The sequence below is a fragment of the Eriocheir sinensis genome, chromosome 3 (assembly GCF_024679095.1).
Source record: "Eriocheir sinensis breed Jianghai 21 chromosome 3, ASM2467909v1, whole genome shotgun sequence".
In the NCBI taxonomy this organism is placed as follows: Eukaryota; Metazoa; Arthropoda; class Malacostraca; order Decapoda; family Varunidae; genus Eriocheir; species Eriocheir sinensis.
This window is the reverse complement of record NC_066511.1, coordinates 18173025-18178009: the sequence shown is the minus strand read 5'-3', so window position 1 is coordinate 18178009 and position 4985 is coordinate 18173025.

Sequence of the window (4985 nt, the reverse complement as noted above, 5' to 3'; positions counted from 1 at the left end):
AAAAACGAAAAAGTGAAGGAGCTTGAAAGAAATAAGTAAAGTAATGGGAGAGAAGAAAAATAAAACAGGGAGGAAATGCAAACGAGGACGACGACGAGCAAGCAGGGAGGGAGGGGGATGCAAAGAGTGAGGGGGATAAAGGAGAAACAAGCAGAGTACAAGAGCACATTACTAAAGGGAAAGCTTGTAGTAGTTATGATAAAGGCAGAGCAAGCCATTACCCTCCAAGGCTGGGCTGGGCGTGGCGGGAAGCAAGGCAGAACCCCCCCCCCCCCCTGCCTCACGTGCCGCGCCGCCACACGCACGCCCCCTGACAGATGGCGCCCTCGAGAAAGTCAGCCGCAGAGCATTTCAAGGGAATGAGTCACAGGTTAGAAACGGACCCCAGATGAGCGTCGAAACACCACGGGGCAAAGGGCATTAAATAATGATAAAATATATACATTAAGTTGGTAAAAGGCTCATTACCGCCTGCAACAAGCAACGGGGACTCCCGAGGACCCATAAGTGTCAAGATTCATCGTGGATAGCAAGGCGGCACTTATCAGGGAACGCGGCGCCGCGGTGGCCGGGCGCCGGTGCAGGGACGTCCCCGTGTCCCTCGGAGGCGCGGTGAAGTGTTCCGCGGGGCAAAGGAGCGAGTCCCCGGTGTGGCACTATCAAGGAGGCTGGATCTGTGGCGGGGGATGGGGGGGGGGACGTGTTGTGAAAGGCTGAGTTCGCCCTGTTGCTACTGCTACTATTTGACTTAATAGCGATTTCCTTTTCACTGCAGCGGTAACATAATCTTAATAATCGACCCTCAAAGAATACTGCTCTCTTAAAATAATATACATCTTACTGAATGCCTTTATTTTCTCTAAATTATATTACTCTTATAATAATATGCATCTAACTGAATGTCACTATTCTTTCTTCAATTATTTTGTTATATTGTTTCATTCTTTTGGATGGCCAGGTCTTAGTCATTTTAATTATTTATATTTATTACTTTATTCTCTTGATCCTTAGTTATCTGTGACTGAAGTGTGTCGGAGTACCAGACCTTGTAACGAAGTTTTTTGTGACATTGCAGTTTGAATAATAATAAAAATAATAATAATAATAATAATAATAATAATAATAATAATAATAATAATAATAATAATAATAATAATAATAATAATAATAATAATATGTAACATTTAATCATGTTGCTCTCCACGACCACGACATTTACTGCTCGGCCATACACAGGGCAGACATTAATGGAGCTTTTATCTTGGAAAGGATGCAACACTTCTGGCACTCGACCCGAGGCAATAAATAAAACGAGGAAAAATTACCCATAAAGAACGCCGTCCAGTGCCTTACCATCAAATGTGCGGCCATCACACAAAGCACCTTAAACTGTTCGCCTTGAGTACGCCACCATTAGAGCTGCCGCCGGGCGATCAGTCTTGTGCGCCAGCTGGCCGCCGACGGCTGCGTGATGCCATTGCGAGCGCGGCCCCCAGCGGCCCGAGCCCCGACAATCGGAGGCTCCGCCGAATCGGGTTAGGCCGGATTGGGCAGGTCGGGAGGCGCTAAGCCAATCCAGCGCCTGATGGACGGAGTTCAGAGAGCAGACTCGTTGGCCTCGATAGCATCTGCCTCGCTTGAGTAAACGATCTTTTATATTGCCTGCTATCCCAGATATTTCCTGATAAATGCCCCGCTTCCATCCAAATTATACTGCTACTCGCGTCGGCGAGATTACCCAATATTTCAAGTTTTTGGCGAAGCTGCACGATGGAGCCCAGCCGAGACTCCTGCCAAGATGTCCCGCGGCGGGATAGTTCGACGGGGGAGATATATCACAGCCCTCGGTTACGTAAGGCAAGCTTTCATCCACCTCAAACCTCAGGCAAAAAAATTATCGAGTCTTAAAACTGTCAATGAAACCTGAGCAGGAAATTGGGTAAAGAGTTATAAAAACGATGACAAAGGAATCGGATAACATAGTTTAGGAATATAATTTGGGAGTTGGCACAAATAAAATGAGACAAAATTCGACGGCAATGACATCAGCGTCAGGCATTACATCACCCTGTGTGAATACCAGGGTTGTTGATTTTTTTTTCAATAAAAAATCAGATTTTTTTTATTTAATTCTGATTTTTTTTAAATCGATTTTTTTTTTTTATTAATGAAAATAATTAAATTAATGTAAACCTCTTTATTCTCTACATTAGTTTCAAACACTTGTAGGAGTATTCTTGTATCATATTCCATCATTAGAAGTAACCTGGCTGGCTGTTTGAGCCAGTCCTAAGACTGACCAGCCACAGCCAGCCAGCCACTGGCCAACACCACACCACAACTCTGTCAAGTCTCTTCACAGTATAATCAGATCATGTCGTGTTTTGAACATGTCCTCACTGAAACTGAACAAAGAAAGGTGAATGCAGCTTTAAATGAAAGTACCAGAAAAGGCTGTGGATGATCCAAGTATGTATGTGAAGTGATTCTTTGAAAAATAGTGGTATATATTTCAAATATTTCCTTTACAGCCAATTCCTATAGTTGGTGTTTTTTGTCCCATTTAATAGCTTTTCCTAAGTTCATTTGAGTGTTTGGAGGGCCCCATGACTACCCACATGCTGTCCTCATGATTGTCTATCAACCGGACTCCAGCGAAACTCTTTAAAGAGGACAAAGTGAAGCTCGGGGGGGAATTATCCAAGCAAGATGGTGGCACTATAAAACAGCTGCCTGCGCTATCAATTGGCTGGGACCAACCAAAAGAGTAAAGATGGGGGCATACGCTACAGATGAGCGTGGCCGCAGTGCTCATTTCTGTGGCACTGGCCCTTGAGCCATTGGTGGGAAGAACCCATCACCCCACCCCAGGACTGGGTCAGCATGACATCCGGGTTACGGCAGTGTACCTTTCGGTTTCCCCAGGTACCCATTTATTTACCAGCCCAAAAGGGAGGATGAGCAGCTGGGTGAGCGGCACGCTGACTGCCCAGGTCGGGATTCGAACCCAGGGCCGCGGATTCGAAGCAAAGCCCGCTAACCACAAGACCATGGAGGCATAAAAAAAAAAAATCCAAGGGGTGAGAAACTTGCTATATGAGGTCAGACTTAATTAAGCATCTAATGCAGCCAATGTCAACTATATGAAATAACAGTTACAACAAGCAAATGAACCAAAGTTGCTAACCCATGGTTACACTGCACACATTCTAAATGTATTGCCTCATGATTTGGAGATTGGCGACATAAATGAACATGTGCTTCAGGCTGTAAAATATTTTTGAAACCATTACTCTGCCTCAGCAAGATACCGTCAGAAAGGCGGTCAGTGTCTTGTTCTGCTCCAGGACACTAGACGGACCAAGTGTGGCTAACGGTAGATATATATAATGAATTAATCATAATCAGCTCAGGAAAAAAAAATGTTAAGTTGACAGGGAAAATACTGATATAAAAGTTTTTTTTTTTTTTTCTCCATTCTATGTTGTTGCTCAGCAATAAGATCAAGATCTAAATCAATGACATTAAAAAATCAAATAATATAAATCTTGATTTTAATCAATGATTTTTTCTATTTAAATCTTGATTTAAATCAGTAATTTAAATCAACTTGATTTAAATTAAACAACCCTGGTGAATACTATTTTTAATCCATACGTTCATTTCCTGTTTCTCCATGTGTTACAAGCATTTTTCTCTCCATTACTTTTTGTAAACTTTTCAGCTTTTTTTACGGGGTCTCCCTTTTCTGAACTGTAGCAGGATACATTGATTGTATATCTTTCTTTTCAGGGGAAGTGACAGATTGCTATCCTGTACCTCTATGTCTACTAAAAGCACTCCAGCCCATTCCAATCTACTTATTGACTTTCCTTTCGTGGGTTGTGTTTGCATTTTTTTTATTACCCTAGAAATGAGAATTATTGTACTCTCTCAAGTGTTTTATTCCCCTTATTGTTTGTCTTGCCAACTGATTGTTCAATATAACTTCATTTTTTTTACATTCATCTTTAGATCTACTTTCAGACACTGGAGTTCCTTGCTCATTCTTTACAAGCTGTCCTCATGGTTACTTATTAAGATTATCATCTGTGAATCTAAGATTGTTAAGTTAAAGTATTTATCGTCTGTCATACATGGCAATATGCTGCTATGACATCATTTACATACTTCATTTCCTCCATTACATTTGAAGCAAGCAGTTCTTCTTATTCTTATAGTATTTATGTGCTCCGTCTCGCAGGAGAGAACCAATATCTTGCCTCTCTAACTGCCTAGTACATAAAGGCGGGGTATAACATATAGCATTGCTGTGCTGAACCCAACGAGCCCGATTGGCCAGGGTTCGAATCTTATTCAGGGCGGAGAGCAGGCACACAGCCAACGCAGCTGTTCATCCGTCTTTCCAGGTTTGATAAATGAGCACTGGACTAATACCTACGGGCGTTACTCTGGTACAATGCACTAAGGCCAACCCGGATACCGCATGCTGGTCTGCGATCACATTGCGGTGTGTTGCCTTAATACTTAGTTCTGCTCCTTTGCCCACACCTCAATGCTTAGTTCTGCTTCTTTGTGCGCAGAACTCGTGATATATAGGAAGTTCTTTGCCAGAAACACAGAGCCGACCGATGGCACAACCGCCAGTTTATCTTCTTCTGTTTACCCAGAGACACAAAGCTGACTGGGACCCCATGTGCCAGTTTATCTTCTAATCTCTTACACATGCAGATACAAATACAAAGCCGACTGATAGCCCGAGTAACAGTTTATCTTCCACGTACTCATCCATCGACCAGAACGTCGAAGGATATGAAAAAGTCCGGCGGACGGACTGGTGTGCTTTAGCTTTTGGATTGGAACCAAGGTAGAGCGTAGATAATCATCAAACGTTTAAAGGTCAAAGAAATATCGAGTGCACAGGTTGATTGGCGCTTTTGTCGAAGAATTCCATGTCAATTAAAATTTGAATATGCCACCTTTTA